The sequence below is a fragment of the Pseudophryne corroboree genome, chromosome 5 (assembly GCF_028390025.1).
Source record: "Pseudophryne corroboree isolate aPseCor3 chromosome 5, aPseCor3.hap2, whole genome shotgun sequence".
Taxonomy (NCBI): Eukaryota; Metazoa; Chordata; class Amphibia; order Anura; family Myobatrachidae; genus Pseudophryne; species Pseudophryne corroboree.
The window spans coordinates 203114612-203136695 of record NC_086448.1 but is presented as its reverse complement, the minus strand read 5'-3'; the positions used below and the strand labels follow the sequence as shown (position 1 = coordinate 203136695).

Sequence of the window (22084 nt, the reverse complement as noted above, 5' to 3'; positions counted from 1 at the left end):
AGTGCTTGTGGAGTCCTTGCCCCTACTCCGTACTAGACAGGTTTCCTATAGATGGCCTATAACAACCTCAGGACTAGAACCTATAAATATATTTTTTTTTGGGGGGGGGGGGGGGTCACAGTTTATCTCTAATAAAACCTCTGTAAATTAATTGCATGTTTTTTTTTCCGGGATTCCTAGTTTCCTCTAGCTATGTTTTTATTGGTGGAAGATCCTATGATGGTTATATGTGTCAGTGGTGTGTGATGAAGGTCAGGCCACATGGAAGATAACTTGACCAGAGGTTGGTTTATTAAGCCATAGAAAGCACGTGCAGAATAACACAGGGTTAAACTGGATGCAACTATTACAGGATGTAATATCTTCAGATGCAACCAGGAATGTGTTTGGTTTATTCTGACTGCTGTAGTGCACCTATGGGCACATACATACACAGTGGTGGCAGCGGGATGTAAAACATTTATAGCTGTAGTGGCAAAGTGATATTGTGGTGTACAGTCTCCGTTGTAGGAAACATTCAAGGACACGTCAGTCACAGTAAGACACTGGAGAGAAGAAGATACACAGAGAACCGTACATGCGCACTTGGCAGGTTGAGATGCACAGAGAACCGTACATGCGCACTTGGCAGGTTCAGATGCACAGAGAACCGTACATGCGCACTTGGCAGGTTCAGATGCACAGAGAACCGTACATGCGCACTTGGAAGGTTGAGATGCACAGAGAACCGTACATGCGCACTTGGCAGGTTGAGATGCACAGAGAACCGTACATGCGCACTTGGCAGGTTCAGATGCACAGAGAACCGTACATGCGCACTTGGCAGGTTCAGATGCACAGAGAACCATACATGCGCACTTGGAAGGTTGAGATGCACAGAGAACCGTACATGCGCACTTGGCAGGTTCAGATGCACAGAGAACCGTACATGCGCACTTGGCAGGTTCAGATGCACAGAGAACCGTACATGCGCACTTGGAAGGTTGAGATGCACAGAGAACCGTACATGCGCACTTGACAGGTTGAGATGCACAGAGAACCGTACATGCGCACTTGGCAGGTTCAGATGCACAGAGAACCGTACATGCGCACTTGGCAGGTTCAGATGCACAGAGAACCATACATGCGCACTTGGCAGGTTGAGATGCACAGAGAACCGTACATGCGCACTTGGCAGGTTCAGATGCACAGAGAACCGTACATGCGCACTTGGCAGGTTCAGATGCACAGAGAACCGTACATGCGCACTTGGAAGGTTGAGATGCACAGAGAACCGTACATGCGCACTTGGCAGGTTCAGATGCACAGAGAACCGTACATGCGCACTTGGCAGGTTGAGATGCACAGAGAACCGTACATGCGCACTTGGCAGGTTCAGATGCACAGAGAACCGTACATGCGCACTTGGCAGGTTCAGATGCACAGAGAACCATACATGCGCACTTGGAAGGTTGAGATGCACAGAGAACCGTACATGCGCACTTGGCAGGTTCAGATGCACAGAGAACCGTACATGCGCACTTGGCAGGTTCAGATGCACAGAGAACCGTACATGCGCACTTGGTAGGTTGAGATGCACAGAGAACCGTACATGCGCACTTGGCAGGTTCAGATGCACAGAGAACCGTACATGCGCACTTGGCAGGTTGAGATGCACAGAGAACCGTACATGCGCACTTGGCAGGTTGAGATGCACAGAGAACCGTACATGCGCACTTGGCAGGTTGAGATGCACAGAGAACCGTACATGCGCACTTGGCAGGTTGAGATGCACAGAGAACCGTACATGCGCACTTGGCAGGTTGAGATGCACAGAGAACCGTACATGCGCACTTGGCAGGTTGAGATGCACAGAGAACCGTACATGCGCACTTGGTAGGTTGAGATGCACAGAGAACCGTACATGCGCACTTGGCAGGTTGGAGGTCACACCTGGTGGTCCTGGGTCTTAGTGCTCGGAGTGTAAGAAAAAAGAGAGAGAAGAGAGCTCTCTCAGCCAACGTTTATTTCATTAGTCAGAATTATTTATTTTTGGTGCACTGATAAAATTGTACTGAGCTCTCTTTATTTGTTCTGCAAATACCAAGTGTCTAACTTGTGTCTTATCAGGGTGTCACTACTGAAAAGCACAGAGCCACAAAGATAAGTGATATAATTGGTAATAGTTGTATAAGGATGTCCAGAAACCAGTTAATAAAAGTTATATAAAGGTGGACAATTTATTTACTAACATTTTATTCCTTTTTATCAAAATAAAGAAAATATAAACATGCATTTTTTATAGGGTAGCTCTCCCTAAGTGTGTTTCCATGTGTTTGCTGTCTGTGCCAAGTACACAAGTACAGAAGTTACAGAGCCTGGCAGTGAAACAGAGGAGCTGTGCTAATATTTTATGTTGCTTTCTAATTAACTGCTCAATTTCTTTGAAATCCTGAAAGCTAAGCAAGTAGCATTGATGAAAGACGGCATATTCACTGGGACTAGATGTGTTTTGGCAAGAGTAATCTGCTAACTAGATCTGCTGGACTGTGGGGTCCAAAATATCTTGGAATATAATAGAGTGGAGAATGATGTTTAGTCTTTCAGTATCAGATGTGAAATGTAGATTGCTTTATTTGTATAGGATTTTGCGCCTTCTAAAAATGTAGTATTATATGTTATCTTGGCCATTGTCAGAGTAGGAAACATGTCATTTGTGCCTTGAGTGAGAGAGATTGTTTTGCGTGGAGATGGGGTTGGAACAGATTGAGGAAATTACTTAGAGAAATAAAGGGGGGTACACACGGAGAGATATTTGCTTAATTTCTAAGCAAGAAATGAAGCACGGATCTCTCCGTGTGTATACCCCTTAGTGATAGCGATGTGCGGCCCCGCACAGCGCTATCGCTGGCTCAGATCTTGACTGCATGCAGTCAAGATCTAGCTAGATCGCAAGGCTCTCATTGATCCTTGCGGTCTAGTTAGGATCGGGCTAGCACACATCGCACTGAGCCCGAATCGGCCCGTGTGTACCCTAAGGGTGTGTACACACGGTGAGATATTTTCTTTCGAATTTGACTATATAGTCAAAATCGCAATAAAAGTTAGTGCAGATTGCATGGTGAAAGTCACCTTGCGATCCCGATTCGATACCGATGCGTGGTCCCGCCAGGTCAGCATCGCAAGAAAAGCTAGACTGTGCAGGCAAGTCAATCCTTGCTAGATCGGTGTACTATCTAGTTCATCTCACATGTCAATGACATCTCACATAAGCTAAAATCTCACATAAGCCAAAATCGTAAGCACACATAGTCCATATCTCAAGAAAAGTTAGTCAAAATCGGTGGTGCTGGGCCCCGGGGAGTTCAGAGGAAATTGCAAGTGAAAATCGGGCATAGCAAGGATCTCACCGTGTGTATACGCCCTAAGACTCCTTTGCTTAGAGTCAGAGCACCTGTTGTAACCGGTCCAAGTCTCCTATTGTCTGTGTGCCCAGGAATAGACAATGGAAGTAGCAGGGTCCTTTAACAGCACATGCTGTTTGGTCCTAGCCTTGATTTACGTATATGTATTTGGGTTCCTTTACTCAGCAGAACTAGCTACCGTAACAGTGTCGAAATACCGACGCCGGAAATCCAGACACCGATCAGAATGCCGGCAAAGAACTCTTGTTCCTGTTACTCTGCACTATTCAGTAAATAAGAATTTACTTACCGATAATTCTATTTCTCGTAGTCCGTAGTGGATGCTGGGAACTCCGTAAGGACCATGGGGAATAGCGGCTCCGCAGGAGTCTGGGCACATCTAAAGAAAGCTTTAGGATCACCTGGTGTGCACTGGCTCCTCCCCCTATGACCCTCCTCCAAGCCTCAGTTAGGATACTGTGCCCGGACGAGCGTACACAATAAGGAAGGATTTTGAATCCCGGGTAAGACTCATACCAGCCACACCAATCACACCGTACAACTTGTGATCTGAACCCAGTTAACAGCATGATAATAGAGGAGCCTCTAGAAAAGATGGCTCACTACAGCAATAACCCGAATTTTTTGGTAACAATAATTATGTACCAGTATTGCAGACAATCCGCACTTGGGATGGGCGCCCAGCATCCACTACGGACTACGAGAAATAGAATTATCGGTAAGTAAATTCTTATTTTCTCTGACGTCCTAGTGGATGCTGGGAACTCCGTAAGGACCATGGGGATTATACCAAAGCTCCCAAACGGGCGGGAGAGTGCAGATGACTCTGCAGCACCCAATGAGAGAACTCCCGGTCCTCCTCAGCCAGGGTATCAAATTTGTAGAATTTTACAAACGTATTTGCTCCTGACCAAGTAACTGCTCGGCAAAGTTGTAAAGCCGAGACCCCTCGGGCAGCTGCCCAAGATGAGCCCACCTTCCTTGTGGAGTGGGCATTTACAGATTTTTCCGCTGTGGCAGGCCTGCCACAGAATGTGCAAGCTGAATTGTACTACAAATCCAACGAGCAATAGTCTGCTTAGAAGCAGGAGCACCCAGCTAGTTGGGTGCATACAGGATAAACAGCGAGTCAGATTTCCTGACTCCAGCCGTCCTGGAAACATATATTTTCCGGGTCCTGACAACGTCTAGCAACTTGGAGTCCTCCAAGTCCCTAGTAGCCGCAGGCACCACAATAGGTTTGGTTCAGGTGAACGCTGAAACCACCTTAGGGAGAAACTGAGGACGAGTCCTCAATTCCGCCCTATCCGAATGGAAAATCAGATAAGGGCTTTTACAGGATAAAGCCACCAATTCTGACACGCGCCTGGCCCAGGCCAGAGCCAACAGCATGACCACTTTTTCTGTGAGATATTTTAACTCCACAGATTTAAGTGGGTCAAACCAATGTGACTTTTGGAACCCAAAAACCACCTTGAGATCCCAAAGTGCCACTGAAGGCACAAAAGGAGGCTGTATATGCAGTACCCCTTTAACAAACGTCTGAACTTCAGGGACTGAAGCTAGTTCTTTTTTGGAAGAAAATCGACAGAGCCGAAATTTGAACCTTAATGGACCCCAATTTTAGGCCCATAGATACTCCTGTTTGCAGGAAATGTAGGAATCGACCCAGTTGAATTTCCTCCGTCGAGCCTTACTGACCTCGCACCACGCAACATATTTTCGCCAAATGCGGTGATAATGTTTTGCGGTTACATCCTTCCCGGCCTTGAACAGGATAGGGATGACTTCATCCGGAATTCCTTTTTCCTTCAGGATCCGGCGTTCAACCGCCATGCCGTCAACGCAGCCGCGGCAAGTCTTGGAACAGACAAGGTCCCCGCTGAAGCAGGTCCCTTCTTAGAGGTAGAGGCCACGGATCCTCCGTGAGCATCTCTTGAAGTTCCGGTTACCAAGTCCTTCTTGGCCAATCCGGAGCCACTAATATAGTGCTTACTCCTCTCCATCTTATCAATCTCAGTACCTTGGGTATGAGAGGCAGAGGAGGGAACCCATACACTGATTGGTACACCCACGGTGTTACCAGAGCATCTACAGCTATTGCCTGAGGGTCCCTTGACCTGGCGCAATACCTGTCGAGTTTTTCCCAACGGTTTATAATCATGTGGAAGACTTCTGGGTGAAGTCCCTACTCTCCCGGGTAGAGGTCGTGCTGAGGAAATCTGCTTCCCAGTTGTCCACTCCCGGAATGAAAACTGCTGACAGTGCTATCACATGGTTTTTCGCCCAGCGAAGAATCCTTGCAGCTTCTGCCATTGCCCTCCTGCTTCTTGTGGCACCCTGTCTGTTTACGTGGGTGACTGCCGTAATGTTGTCCGACTGGATCAACACCGGCTGACCTTGAAGCAGAGGTCTTGCTAAGCTTAGAGCATTGTAAATGTCCCTTAGCTTCAGGATATTTATGTGAAGTGATGTCTCCAGGCTTGACCATAAGCCCTGGATATTCCTTCCCTGTGTGACTGCTCCCCAGCCTCGCAGGCTGGCATCCGTGGTCACCAGGACCCAGTCCTGAATGCCGAATCTGCGGCCCTCTAGAAGATGAGCACTCTGCAACCACCACAGGAGGGATACCCTTGTCCCTGGTGACAGGGTTATCCGCTGATGCATCTGAAGATGCGACCCGGACCATTTGTCCAGTAGGTTCCACTGGAAAGTCTTGCGTGGAATCTGCCGAATGGGATTGCTTCGTAGGAAGCCACCATTTTTACCCAGAACCCTTGTGCATTGATGCACTGAGACTTGGTTCGGTTTTAGGAGGTTCCTGACTAGCTCGGATAACTCCCTGGCTTTCTCCTCCGGGAGAAACACCTTCTTTCTGGACTGTGTCCTGGATCATCCCTAGGAACAGAAGACAAGTCGTCGGAACCAGCTGCGAATTTGGAATATTGAGAATCCAATCGTGCTGCCGCAACACTACCTGAGATAGCGCTACACCGATCTCCAACTGTTCCCTGGATCTTACCCTTATCAGGGAATCGTCCAAGTAAAGGATAACTAAAATTCCCTTCCTTCGAAGGAATATCATCATTTCGGTCATTACTTCAGTAAAGACCCGGGGTGCCGTGGACCATCCCTACGGCAGCGTCTGAACTGATAGTGACAGTTCTGTACCATAACCTGAGATACCCTTGGTGAGAAGGGTAAATTTTGACATGAAGGTAAGCATCCTTGATGTCCCGAGACATCATGTAGTCCCCTTCTTCCAGGTTTGCAATCACTGCTCTGAGTGACTCAATTTTGAATTTGAACCTCTGTATGTAAGTGTTCAAAGATTTTAGATTTTAGATTTTAAAATCGGTCTCACCGAGCCGTCTGGCTTCGGTACCACAATAGTGTGGAATAATACCCCGTTCCCTGTTGGAGGGGTACCTTAATTATCACCTGCTGGGAATACAGCTTGTGAATGGCTTCCAAAACTGCCTCCCTGTCAGCGGGAGACGTCGGTAAAACAGACTTTTGGAAACGGCGAGGGGAATACGTCTCGAATTCCAATTTGTACCCCTGAAAATATTACCTGAAGGATCCAGGGGTCTACTTGCGAGTGAGCCCACTGCGCACTGAAATTCATTGAGAACGGGCCCCCACCGTGCCTGAACTTGTAAAGCCCTAGCGTCATACTGAGGGCTTGGCAGAGGCAGAAAAGGGTTTCTGTTCCTGGGAACTGGCTGATCTCTGCAGCCATTTTCCTCTCCCTCTGTCACGTGCAGAAAAGAGGAACCCTTTTGTCCGCTTGCCAACCAGGACTGCGCCTGATAATACGGCGTCTTATTTAGAGAGGCGACCAGGGGTACATCCCCTTTTTTTAAGGCAATACTTCCAAATGCCGTTTGGAATCCGCATCACCTGACCACTTTACTGGTAGAATTGTACAACGCACTTATACTTGATGCCAGTCGGCAAATATTCCGCTGTGCATCATGCATATATATAAATGCATCTTAATTGCTCTATAGGCAATAATATACTGTCCTTATCTAGGATATCAATATTTCCAGTCAGGGAATCCGACCACGCCAACCCAGCACTGCACATCCAGGCTGAGGCGATTGCTGGTCGCAGTATAACACCAGTATGTGTGTAAATACCTTTTAGGATACCCTCCTGCTTTCTATCAGCAGGATCCTTAAGGGCGGCCATCTCAGGAGAGGATAGAGCCCTTGTTCTTACAAGCGTGTGAGCGCCTTATCCCCCCTAGGGGGTGTTTCCCAACGCACCCTAACCTCTGGCGGGAAAAGGTATACTGCCAATAACTTTTTAGAAATTATCAATTGTTATCGGGGGGAAACCCACGCATCATCACACACCTCATTTTATTTCTCAGATTCAGGAAAACTACAGGAAGTTTTTCCTCACCAAACATAATACCCCTTTTTTGGTGGTATTCATATTATCAGAAAAGTGTAAACATTTTCCATTGCCTCAATCATGCAATGTGTGGCCCTATTGGAAATCACGGTTGTCTCTTCACCGTCGACACAGGAGTCAGTATCCGTGTCGGCGTCTGTATCTGAGGTAACGGCCGCTTTAGAGCCCCTGTATGAGACGTCTGGACATGCACAAGCTGAGTAGCCGGCTGTCTCATGTCAACCACTGTCTTTAATACAAAGCTGACACTGTCACGCAATTTCAACAGTACATCCACTCAGGTGTCGACCCCCTAGGGGGTGACAACACTATTTTAGACACTCTACTGCGTCTCCACGTCATTTTTCTCCTCATACATGTCGACACAAACGTACCGACACACAGCACACACACAGGGAATGCTCTGATAGAGGACAGGACCCCACTAGCCCTTTGGGGAGACAGAGGGAGAGTTTGCCAGCACACACCAGAGCGCTATATATATACAGGGATAACCTTATATAAGTGTTTTTCCCTTTATAGCTGCTGTATTGTTTATACTGCGCCTAATTTGTGCCCCCCTCTCTTTTTTAACCCCTTTCTGTAGTGTAGTGACTGCAGGGGAGAGCCAGGGAGCTTCCCTCCAACTGAGCTGTGAGGGAAAATGGCGCCAGTGTGCTGAGGAGATAGGCTCCGCCCCTTTCTCGGCGTCCTTATCATCCGTTTTTCTGTATGTTTTGGCAGGGGTTAAATGCATCCATATAGCCCAGGAGTTATATGTGATGCATTTATTTTAGCCATATAAGGTTTTTATCGATTTATTGCGTCTCAGGGCGCTGCCCCCCCAGCGCCCTGCACCCTCAGTGACCGGAGTGTGAAGTGTGCTGAGAGCAATGGCGCACAGCTGCGGTGCTGTGCGCTACCTTATCTGAAGACAGGATCGTCTTCTGACGCCGATTTTCCGGACCTCTTCGCTCTTCTGGCTCTGTAAGGGGGCCGGCGGCGCGGCTCCGGGACCCATCCAGGCTGAACCTGTGATCGTCCCTCTGGAGCTAATGTCCAGTAGCCAAGAAGCCCAATCCACTCTGCACGCAGGTGAGTTCGCTTCTTCTCCCCTTAGTCCCTCGATGCAGTGAGCCTGTTGCCAGCAGGTCTCACTAAAAATAATAAACCTAACTAACACTTTCACAAAGAGCTCAGGAGAGCCCCTAGTGTGCACCCTTCTCGTTCGGGCACAGAGATCTAACTGAGGCTTGGAGGAGGGTCATAGGGGGAGGAGCCAGTGCACACCAGGTGATCCTAAAGCTTTCTTTAGATGTGCCCAGACTCCTGCGGAGCCGCTATTCCCCATGGTCCTTACGGAGTTCCCAGCATCCACTAGGACGTCAGAGAAAATGGAATTGCTTATGATGAACATTGATTGAGAATTCACATGAAATTATATGTTCTTAATGTATATTAATTTATGAAGAAACAACATGTGTAACCTTTAATAAATTATATCCTCTTGAAGCTGTACATGTAAGTCTCAGAATGTCGTTCCTTCCGTGCTCGGAATCTGCCGCTACCCCGCTGGAGAGTTCCTGAGCTCTGAAATAAATCATCTGAAACATTAATGCATGTACTAGGCTTTGATGCACACAATTATTTATAGATCTATACAAACACGAGCCCATCTATATCACAGCAGCTTGTTACTAATACGCAGATCAGTAAATCTTGTCTAAAATGGGTATTCCTAATTAATCATCCCTGTCCTTGTGTCTGCCCTTCATACTTACTTGTAGCATGCTGTCTTTCTAAAAGACATTACTGTTTTTTTCATTCTCCATTTGATTGTTATTATTTTACAAGTTTAAATCAGAATTTCTATGTTTTAGGGTTTTTTTTGTTTTTGTTTACATGAATCACTGTGGCATCCCTTAAAGAAGAATCTTTGTAATTACCATTTTTCCTGGATATTCTTCTTCAGTTTGCTATTAATTCTGCGCAGTGTCATAGACTGCCATGAAGGGTTGGATATTACATCCCGGCAATCGGGATCCCAACAGTCAGGAAGACCTACATCGGGATCCCGATGTCCAGAATACGGACCCGGTAAGTATTTTCTCAGTACCCCTTATCTTTTCCACCTCCACAGCCTATCCAAAGCCTCTAGTGCCTAACCCTAACCTTTCGGGATCCCGCTGTCGTTCTTCTGACTGCTGGTAATTTGACAGCATCCCACCATGGCAAGTGTATTTCCAGTGACATGGCTCATAATGTAGTGATAACCTCCGTATCCAATTTGAAAAAACACCCGCACATGTTTTTTTTTTAATTTGAATACCCCGGTGTGCGTGGAGAAAAAATTTACTCTCCTGAAACAGACGCTCCGATGATAAGGTGCCTGGCTGCTGCATCCTCAGGGAAGTGGGGTGCAGGGTGAGAGATAGTGTAGTCTGCAGAGGTTGTACATACCTGACCTGTGCCCAGGCGGTCGCTGGAAACTGCAACACTGGAGAGCGGGACCGGAGGGGGAGGCAGCGCTTCGATAGGTGAGTAATTAGACTTATCAAGCTGATTGGAAACTTACAGTTGCGTAAGTAGTCATTAAGGGGGGGTGCTGCAAAAAAAAATCGCCTGCCGTTTAAAAAAGGTAAAACCCTGCATCCAATTGAATAACAAAAATCTCGCACCCGCCGGAAAAACCTGTACTGTAGATGCCAGATTTTTGCTATTTTTGCACCTAATTGAATATATCCCTAATTGGTAGACGTTTGCTTCATAAACAGGGCGTACTAACCACTCCTACCATCATAGTGGATGAAAGTGAACAAAATAGCGGCATCTCCAAATCTAGCTAGGTGTCTAACCAATAAAATTTATGAGCTGTAATAACAGACATGTGAATTAAAATACCACTGTTTTGTTTTTGTTATTTATTTATTTCTCTTACGTCCTAGAGGATGCTGGGGACTCCGTAAGGACCATGGGGTATAGACGGGCTCCGCAGGAGACATGGGCACTCTAAAGACTTTAGGATAGAAAGGGTGTGCACTGGCTCCTCCCTTTATGCCCCTCCTCCAGACCTCAGTTAGATCCTGTGCCCAGAGGAGACTGGGTGCACTACAGGGGAGCTCTCCTGAGTTTCTCTGAATAAGACTTTTGTTAGGTTTTTTATTTTCAGGGAGCACTGCTGGCAACAGGCTCCCTGCATCGTGGGACTGAGGGGAGAGAAGCAGACCTACTTAAATGATAGGCTCTGCTTCTTAGGCTACTGGACACCATTAGCTCCAGAGGGAGTCGGAACGCAGGTCTCACCCTCGCCGTTCGTCCTGGAGCCTCGCAGCCGTCCTCCTCACAGAGCCGGAAGATAGAAGCCGGGTGAGTATGAGAAGAAAGAAGACTTCAAAGGCGGCAGAAGACTTAATGATCTTCACTGAGGTAACGCGCAGCGGTAACGCTGCGCGCCATTGCTCCCACACAGATCACACACAACAGGCACTGTACGGGTGCAGGGCGCAGGGGGGGCGCGCTGGGCAGCATTATTAACCTCAAGGGACACTGGCATATACAATAGATACTGCAGAGGCAGTATATTAATAAACCCCCGCCAGTATAAATAATTTGAGCGGACCGAAGCCCGCCGGTGAGGGGGCGGGGCTTGATCCTTCCAGCACTAACCAGCGCCATTTTCTCCACAGCACACTGCAGAAGCTGGCTCCCCGGACTCTCCCCTGCTGAACACGGTTACAGAGGGCATAAAAGAGGGGGGGGCGGGGCACATGTAATTGGCGCAGTGAAGTGTATTATATATATATATATATATATATATATATATATATATATATATATATATATAATCACTATAAAAGCGCTGTACTACTGGGATTTTATTCCAGTCCGGGGGCGCTGGGTGTGTGCTGGCATACTCTGTCTCTCCAAAGGGCCTTATTGGGAGAACTGTCTCCATATAGATATATCCCTGAGTGTGTGGGGGTGTCGGTACGTGTGTGTCGGCATGTCTGAAGCGGAAGGCTCATCTAAGGAGGAGGTGGAGCAGATGATTGTGGTGTCTCCGTCGGCAACGCCGACACCTGATTGGTTGGACATGTGGAATGTTTTAAATGCAAATGTGACATTATTACATAAGAGGTTGGACAAAGCAGAGTCCAGGGAAAAAGCAGGGAGTCAATCCATGGCTTTAACTGTGTCACAGGGCCCTTCAGGGTCTCAAAAACGTCCCCTATCCCAAATAGCAGACACTGATACCGACACGGATTCTGACTCCAGTTTCGACTACAATGAGGCAAGGATACACCCAAGGGTTGCCAAAAGTATTCATTATATGATTATTGCAATAAAAGATGTTTTGCATAACACAGATGACCCCTCTGTCCCTGACACGAGGGTGCACATGTTTAAGGAAAAGAAACCTGAGGTAACATTTTCCCCCAGCTCATGAGCTGAACGCATTATTTGAAAAAGCTTGGGAAACTCCAGACAAAAAACTGCAGATTCCCAAAAGAACTCTTATGGCGTATCCTTTCCCTGCACAGGACAGGGTACGGTGGGAATCCTCGCCCAGGGTGGACAAGGCTTTAACGCGCTTATCCAAGAAGGTGGCGCTACAGTCGCCAATACACATACGGGGGCTTTGCTTAGACCGACAATAGCATCGGATTGGTTTGGAGCGCGGTGGCAGCTTGGTCAGATACATTGTCAGCTGATATTGATACCCTAGACAGGGATACCATTTTATTGACCTTAGGTCACATTAAAGATGCAGTCTTATATGTGAGAGACGCTCAGAGAGACGTCGGGCTACTAGGTTCAAGGGCCAACGCCATGACGATCTCGGCTAGACGAGCACTGTGGACCCGCCAATGGACGGGTGATGCTGACTCAAAGAGGCATATGGACGTTTTACCTTAAAAGGGTGAGGTTTTATTTGGGGAAAGTCTCGCGGACCTGGTTTCCACAGCTACCACGGGTAAATCTACTTTTTTGCCTTATGTTCCCCCACAGCAAAAGAAAACACCACAGTATCAGATGCAGTCTTTTCGGTCGCATAAGTCCAGAAGAGGTCGGGGCTCTTCCGTCCTCGCCAGAGGTAAGGGTAGAGGGAAAAGAATGCCGGCTACGGCCAGTTCCCAGGAACAGAAGTCCTCCCCGGTTTCTACTAAATCCACCGCATGACGCTGGGGCTCCACTGAAGGAGTCCGCACCGGTGGGGGCACGTCTTCGACTCTTCAGCCACGTCTGGGGTCATTCGGACGTGGATTCTTGGGCGATGGAAATAGTATCCCAAGGCTACAAGCTGGAATTCGAAGACGTGCCTCCTCGCCGATTCTTCAAATCGGCTTTACCAGCTTCTCCCCCAGAGAGGGAGATAGTTTTAGCTGCAATTCAAAAGCTGTGTCAACAGCTAGTGATTATCAAGGTTCCCCTAATACATCAGGGAAAAGGGTACTAATCAACCTTATTTGTGGTCCCGAAACCGGGTGGCTCGGTCAGACCCATTCTAAATTTAAAATCCCTGAACTTGTACTTAAGATGGTTCAAGTTCAAGCTGGAATCGCTCAGGGCAGTTATCTCCAGCCTGGAAGGGGGGGATTTTATGGTGTCCTACCCATATATCCTCCTCATTAGGCATACCTGAGATTCGCTATACAGAACTGTCATTACCAGTTTCAGATGTTCACCAAAGTAATGGAGGAAATGATGGTGCTCCTGCGCAGGCAAGGAGTCACAATTATCCCGTACTTGGACGATCTCCTGATAAAAGCGAGATCAACGGAACAGTTGCAGAAAAGCGTGTCGCTCTCCCTGAGAGTACTACAGCAACATGGCTGGATTTTAGATCTACCAAAGTCACAGTTGGTTCCAACGACTTGGCTGTCTTTCTTAGGCATGATTCTGGACACAGAACAAAAGAGGGTTTTCCTCCCAATGGAAAAAGCCCAGGAACTCCAGAAAATGGTCAGAGACCTGTTAAAACCGAAGAGAGTGTCAGTCCATCAATGCACTCGAGTACTGGGGAAAATGGTGGCGACCTACGAGGCCATCCCCTTCGGCAGGTTTCATGCGAGGACTTTTCAGTGGGACCTTCTGGATAAGTGGTCCGGGTACCACCTTCAAATTCATCAGAAAATAACCCTGTTCCCCAGGGCCAGGTTGTCTTTCCTGTGGTGGCTGCAGAGTGCTCACCTTCTAGAGGGTCGCAGGTTCGGCATTCAGGACTGGGTTCTGGTGACCACGGACGCGAGCCTCCGAAGATGGGGAGCAGTCACACAAGGAAGGAATTTTCAGGGACTGTGGTCAAGCCAGGAGGCTTGTCTACACATCAACATACTGGAATTAAGGGCCATATACAACGGCCTACGACAAACGGAGAATATTCTTCGCGACCTACCGGTTCTGATTCAATCAGACAACGTCACAGCCGTGGCTCATGTAAACCGCCAAGGCGGGACAAGAAGCAGAGTGACAATGGCGGAAGCCACCAGAATTTTGCGCTGGGCAGAAAATCACGTAAGCGCTCTCTCACCAGTATTTATTCCGGGAGTGGACAACTGGGAAGCAGACTTCCTCAGCAGACACTATCTCCATCCTGGAGGTGGGGACTTCATCAAGAAGTTTTTGCAGAAATAACAAGTCTTTGGGGACTTCCTCAAATAGACATGATGGCGACACGCCTCAACAAGAAGCTTCGGATGTATTGTGCCAGGTCAAGGGACCCTCAGGCAGTAGTGGTTGACGCCCTGGTGACACCATGGGTGTTTTCAGTCGGTCTATGTGTTCCCTCCTCTTCCTCTCATCTCAAAAATATTAAGAAACATAATGTCACAACTGAGGGCCTGAGCTGACGGGAGGCAGCCTCAGTTGTAGGGGCTGAGATCTACCGGAACCTGGGAGGTTGTATCAGACCCCTGGACATGTAAGTAACATGAATAATAACTGCCCGAAGGCGTGACCACGACAACTTGGATAAAAGTCAATGATGTTTATTATGACAACTCCGCAACACAGCAGCAGTAAAAGAAAACGTAAAAGTCAGCAAATAATAAATACAGTTCCTGGGTACTACAGGATGGCAGGAACCACAGGGCACTGGTAGTGTGAGATAGTTCTTATGATCTTCTAGATGGAAAGTCCTTACCAGGCCCGACTGTAGCAATGGAGATAACCCAGGATTGTGCCAGCTGGTGTTCCAGGAAAAGCTGGGTTGCTGAAGGTAAAACAGCTGCTGTGGATACTGGCTGGAACCAGACTGTTGTTAGCACGGAGTGGATACTGGCTGGAACCAGTTAAATAATAAATGAACTTGGGAGCGATGAAATATGAACTGAAATGTAGAACTTGAGAGCGGAGAAATAATAATACCGGTGGAGAGTGGTAAAGTGTAGAAAGGACACCGGCCCTTTAAGGGAAGCTGTACTCTGCTGAAAGCTGAGCTGGAAGCAGGTAATGTTGTAGCTGGAAACAGATGAATCCACAATGGATTGGAGAGTCAGGCTACACCGCAGGTGGAATGCTGGTGCGGGTCTCTATGGTGGAAGTCTTGAGACAGGAGCTGGAACCTGGAAGACAATCACAGGAGAGAGACAAACAGGAACTAGGTTTGACAACCAAAGCACTGACGCCTTCCTTGCTCAGGCACAGTGTATTTATACCTGCAGCAAGGAAGGGATTGGCTAGGCAATTATGCAGATTAACAATACTGACAACAGATTGGAGGAAATGATCAGCTGACAGAATCCAAGATGGCTGCGCCCATGCAGACACTTGGAGGGAAGTTTGGTTTGTAATCCATGTGGTAATGAAAACAGTAATGGCGGCGCCGGCCACTGGAGACAGGAGACGCCAGGCTGACAAGTGCACATCCAACCACGCGGACACAGCGGAGGCCGCGGCTGACGTAATCGCCACTCTGACACTCTGCATGCAGAAGCTCAGGGACGGCGGCGGAGGCCGCGGGAGACGCCACGCCAGATGTAATATGGCGTTACTGTGACAGCGTCTCAGAGAGACAGGAGAGGATACAGGAATGTACACATCAGGATAACAGATGGGATCCGGTCCTGGAGCGCTGAGCCAGCCTTAGGAGGCATCTGATGGGTAAGAAATGGCGTCCAGATACCCGGATCGTGACACATAAGACGAAAAAGAGTGCAGACAATACTCACTGTTCCAGATTGGCCTCGAAGGGCCTGGTATTCAGATCTTCGGGAACTGCTCACAGAAGATCCATGGCCTCTTCCTCTCAGGGAGGACCTGTTGCAGCAGGGTCCCTGCGTGTTCCAAGACTTACCGCGGTTACGTTTGACGGCATGGCGGTTGAACACCGAATCCTAGCTGGGAGGGGTATTCCGGAAGAAGTCATCCCTACTCTGATAAAGGCTAGGAAGGAGGTGACGGCGAAACATTATCACCGTATCTGGAGGAAGTATGTTTCTTGGTGTGCAGCCAAGAATGCTCCTACAGAAGAATTCCATTTGGGCCGGTTTCTCCACTTTCTACAGACAGGAGTGGATATGGGCCTAAAGTTAGGCTCCATTAAGGTACATATTTCGGCCCTATCTATATTCTTCCAGAAAGAATTGGCTTCTCTCCCTGAAGTCCTGACTGTTGTAAAGGGAGTGCTACACATCCAGCCCCCTTTTGTGGCTACGGGAGACTTGGAGGATTCCAAATCCCTTGATGTAGTCAGGGCCTAAAAAATTTACGTAGCCAGTACGGCTCGGATTAGGAAAACAGAAGCTCTGTTTGTCCTGTTTGCGGCCAACAGGGTTGGCGCTCCTGCTTCTAAGCAGACTATTGCTCGCTGGATCTGTAACACGATTCAGCAGGCTCATTCTACGGCTGGATTGCCAATACCAAATTAGGTAAAGGCCCATTCCACTAGGAAGGTGGGCTCTTCTTGGGCGGCTGCCCGAGGCGTCTCGGCTTTACAGCTTTGCCGAGCGGCTCCTTGGTCGGGTTCAAACACTTTTGCAAAATTCTACAAGTTTGATACCCTGGATGATGAGGACCTCATGTTTGCTCAATCGGTGCTGCAGAGTCATCCGCACTCTCCCGCCCGGTTTGGAGCTTTGGTATAATCCCCATGGTCCTTACGGAGTCCCCAGCATCCTCTAGGACGTAAGAGAAAATAAGATTTTAAACCTACCGGTATACCTTATTCTCCTAGTCCGTAGAGGATGCTGGGCGCCCGTCCCAGTGCGGGAAAAAAAAAAAAATTCTGCAAGACTTGTATATAGTTGTTGCTTACATAAGGGTTATGTTACAGTTAAGATCAGTCGTTGGCTGATACTGTTTTGTTTCATACTGTTAACTGGTTACGTATATTCCAGGTTATACGGTATGGATGGTGTGGGCTGGTATGAATCTTGCCCTTAGATTAACAAAAATCCTTTCCTCGTACTGTCCGTCTCCTCTGGGCACAGTTTCTCTAACTGAGGTCTAGAGGAGGGGCATAGAGGGAGGAGCCAGTGCACACACTTTCTATCCTAAAGTCTTTGAGTGCCCATGTCTCCTGCGAAGCCTGTCTATACCCCATGGTCCTTACGGAGTCCCCAGCATCCTCTACGGACTAGGAGAAAAAGATTTACCGGTAGGTTTAAAATCTTATTTTTTGTAAATTTATGAGACTCTAGATTTCCCAGAAAAATAAGGATCACTGATCCCTGTTACAGCTTGAGGAGGCATAAACTGTAGAAAGCCTGTGCAATGTCCTCTAAATTGTTTTTGTGTTTTCTTGTCATGTTCTCACAGGTATCATTGATTACTATTTTTAGAGCCAGGTGTGTCGTGTTTACTGCCTGTAGAGCAGAATAGGTAGTTCTACTGTATGTGTTTACATAGAGATCAGTGTTCTTATTCCCAGCTCTGTTTGGCATGATGAAATGTAAAATATGTGGTTGTAACCTTAATCAGTACAGCAGCTCATCTTCCCCATCATAACAGATAGATAGAAGCTAAATATTAAATGATTACAGTGTCCTGTTCTATGTATTTGTTTCCGGGCTGTCCTTTTTCCCGTAGCAAGGACATGGTCTAGTGGAATTAATTTCTTAGAACTACAATTAAAATGCTTAGAACAATCTGTGTTACGCTACAGTGTACTAGAGCCATTATCGAGCGAGTATATCTCAAGCAGACCCACAGCGCCCTCTGCTGCACAGTTTCTGTTACATTTTATAACATGACTGAATATTCTTGCTGTTTCTGATTCTGTTATTAGCTAGAACATTAATGTTGTTATGCTGCTAAATTTCCAGTTATACTGTTCTGGGATGTAAATCTTTTGAAATTAGCATGGATATTTTATTACCAAGAGGTAAGCTTATATTTTTATACTAACTTAAGGTTTGTTGATTCCAATTGTAGGCAACATCCAGCAACAACAGCTCTGGAACTACACATCCCAGCATGCTTTAACAGCACAACTGACATGGAATGCTGGAACGTGTAATTCCTCAGCAGCAGGAGTGCCACACGTTACCTACGCCAGGTGTATGCTTTGGCTAATTTGGGAAGTGGATAATGTCCACATTTACGGAGCTACTGAGGAATAGAGAAATATAAAGGGATAGTTTGACATTGACCTCACTGAGAAGAATGTATAGTGGTGTCCTCGGGTGTAGTACGGCGGTCAGGAGACCGCCGGTCAGCTTACCGACGCCGGGATCCCGGCAGCATACCGACGCCGGGATCCCGGCGGGGAGGGGCGAGTGCAGCAAGCCCCTTGCGAGCTCGCTGCGCTCGCCACGCTGCGGGCTCGGTGGCGACCTGCGGTCGCCACGGGTTCTATTCCCACTCTATGGGTGTCGTGGACACCCACGAATGGGAATAGTCCCTGTTGGTCGGCATGCCGACCATCGGGATAGCGAGCCGTCGGGATGGTGGAGGAGGTCATGTGACTGTCGGTCAGCTGACCGGCGGTCACATGAATACCACCCATGTCCTCATACATCTAGCGTCTATAATACGCCTTACAGTGCGAGATGGTCAGCACGACAGAGGCGCTCTGATAAGAGTAGTAACTTTCTCGCATTGCAGATGCAGCAAAACAGCACTCGGTGTACTAGAGTCAGGGATTAGTATTACACACGTATAAATACACAGATGTAGCACCGCGGAACATGACGTGCTAAAAAGCCGGAGCCGCTGCATCGCAGCATTTTCTATACAGATCTAGACCCAGTCGCACACAGATATACAAATATCGCACATCAAATTGAGCCTTGCATTCTACCAAAGCAGTAATGTTGCGTCCAGTTTTATTTAAGCGAATAAGATGCACAGAAAGAGTGAGAAAGATGCTTAGCGCAGCCGAGTCGGCCATGATTTGTTGTGTTGAGATGGACTATTTGCTGCGACTTGAGCAGTAGTGTATAAGGGCACATCTGCACAATCATTTTTGTTGCATGCATATACACATTTACATGAAGGTACATTTTATAAGATACATTTTATCAGAAGGTATGTATGTTGATCAGTTTAAAGACTTTTGGCCCATTATGCCCGGAGAGTTAAGGGGTATACACACTAGGCGATGTGTTCCGTGAGCGTCATCGCCTAGTGTGTACCTTCCTGGCCAGGGCCACCCGACGACTGACGATTTAGTTAGCCAAATACCGCTCCGAAATTGTCTAGTTTTTTTTATGAGTGAATTAGGTGAAGAACATGAATTTAACCCTATCCCAAATAATTTTAGCTAAAAATTTTTTTTTAATTAAATATTTTTTCCCCCAAACATCGAAACATCGATCGGGAACATTGCGACCATCGCAGCTTTAATTTTGAAAGCCAGGACAGCCTCCAGGTATACAGGGGTGGGATCTGGGGGTGGCTTGAAAGGGTTAATTAACACTCCCCAGCAGCTGCCATTGTCTGCAGCCGCTGGAGGCAGGGATCCTGCCGTGCTGACCAATCAACAGTGATCGGCAGCACGGCAATCAGTAGGGAAGGGTGCAGGGAGGCAGAAGGTCCTTCCGGTCCCTCTGACAGCAGCAGCGGAGGGAAGTTTCTCTTCCCTGCCGCTGCTAACACTCTCTATCTGACTGGTCGCATCCTGTGCGTCCAGGTCAGATAGAGCACTTGCCGGCATGGTCGCATCTGATGCAACCATGCCAGGCAAGTGGTTAAGAAGTGGAGACGGATAAAGAGTGATAAATGACCAGCCAGTCAGCTCCTAACTGCTAAGGGGTCTATTATTCATGAAGCAGAGGAAAAGTGTGGAGAAGTGAGCCAGTGGAGAAGTTGCCCATGGCAACGAATCAGCATTGAAGTAACATTTATAATTTGCATACTATTCAATTATACAGAGCAGCTAATTGGTTGCCATGGGCAACTTCTCCACTCTTTTCACTGCTTCATGAATAGACCGCTGAGTCACAGACTGTGTTTGAAAAATGAATGTTACGAGCTGATTGGCTGGTCATTTATCACACTTTATCCGTCTCCACTTTGTCTATTGTTAACGCTTAGTACATTTGGGCCACTGTGTGATATTGTTAGCGACATAGCACAGTGACGTCATGCCGCGGCCGGGCTGTACATGTAGCTTTGGACGATGAGTCCAATTGAGCTGCATGTACGGCCGACCCCGCGCATCGGCCATCGTCAGCTGCATACACAATGGGCGATATAGTAAACAATATCGCTCAAGAAGGGGAAAATGAGCGATATCGTTTACTATATCCCTAAGTGTGTATGCACCTAGGTTGTTTTTTTTCTGAATTAATACTTTTGAGGGGTGAACAAGTGTGACGTTCAGCTTTAAATAAATACCATTGTAAATAAATACTCTCGCTGGGAGTGTGTGTGATTCTCAGCACACTTCCCTTGGATGCTTGTTATACAGTGATTTATTTGCAAGTTAGAACTGCAAAAAAAAATTTGAAAAAAATCTAGTGCAATAGAGAAACATTTTCTTGCCACAGTTTATAACAACTGATTCAATTAAATGGGTGTGATTTAATAATTTTGGGTACCCGTAGCGCCCGTTTAAATTGATGTGATTTTAACCTCTAGTATCCTGAGCCTACCTATATGTAGAAATGGTTTAGGTCATGTTTTAGCAATCTGAAAAGGCTCTACAATTGGATAAAGTTAATATTTCAGGCCAAGGTTGGAGATATTTCATGTGGTAGACGGCACATGTCCATACACATAGAGAAGATAGCTATTTTGTAGGCTAAACTATTATTTATTTTATTATTTTTATTTACAGGTTGAGTATCCCTTATCCAAAATGCTTGGGACCAGAGGTATTTTGGATATGGTATTTTTCTGTATTTTGGAATAATTGCATACCATAATGAGATATCATGGCGATGGGACCTAAGTCTAAGCACAGAATGCATTTATGTTACATATACACCTTGGCCCTCATTCCGAGTTGTTCGCTCTGTAATTTTCTTCGCATCGCAGCCATTTTCCGCTATTTGCGCATGCGCAATGTTCGCACTGCGACTGCGCCAAGTAAATTTGCTAAGAAGTTTGGTATTTTACTCACGGCATTACGAGGTTTTTTCTTCGTTCTGGTGATCGTAATGTGATTGACAGGAAGTGGGTTTCTGGGCGGAAACTGGCCGTTTTATGGGAGTGTGTGAAAAAATGCTGCCGTTTCTGGGAAAAACGCGGGAGTGGCTGGAGAAACGGGGGAGTGTCTGGGCGAACGCTGGGTGTGTTTGTGACGTCAAACCAGGAACGAAACTGACTGAACTGATCGCAGTGGCAGAGTAAGTATCGAGCTACTCAGAAACTGCAAAGAAATTTCTATTCGCAATTTTGAGAATCTTTCGTTCGCAATTTTGCTAAGCTAAGATTCACTCCCAGTAGGCGGCGGCTTAGCGTGTGCAATGCTGCTAAAAGCAGCTTGCGAGCGAACAACTCGGAATGAGGGCCCTTATACACACAGCCTGAAGGTAATTTTAGCCAATATTTATTATAACTTTGTGCATTAAACAAAGTGTGTCTACATTCACACAATTCATTTATGTTTCATATACACCTTATACACACAGCCTGAAGGTCATTTAATACAATATTTTTAATAACTTTGTGTATTAAACAAAGTTTATGTACATTGAGCCATCAAAAAACAAAGGTTTCACTATCTCACTCTCATTCAAAAAAGTCCATATTTCGGAATATTCCATATTTCGGAATATTTGGATATGGGATACTCAACCTGTATTAGCAGTTTCTTATATAGTGCAGCATATTCCGTTGCGCTTTACAATTGGAACAACAGTTATAGAACAAAACTGGGCAAAGACAGA

At 46.9% G+C, this 22084-nt stretch overlaps 1 protein-coding gene across 4 annotated transcripts in view; it reads left to right on the top strand.

The window, feature by feature from the left end:
* MPP7 (MAGUK p55 scaffold protein 7) overlaps positions 1-22084 on the top strand; it is a 681636-nt gene that overhangs the window by 162652 nt on the left and 496900 nt on the right. The window contains exon 1 of one of the 4 annotated variants that reach the window (XM_063922020.1): positions 9839-9905. The exons of the other annotated variants lie outside the window; for them this stretch is intronic. The gene's annotated coding sequence lies outside the window, so the exon portion shown is untranslated. Of the gene's footprint in view, positions 1-9838; positions 9906-22084 lie in introns of those variants that run through there. 4 annotated transcript variants of the gene reach the window in all.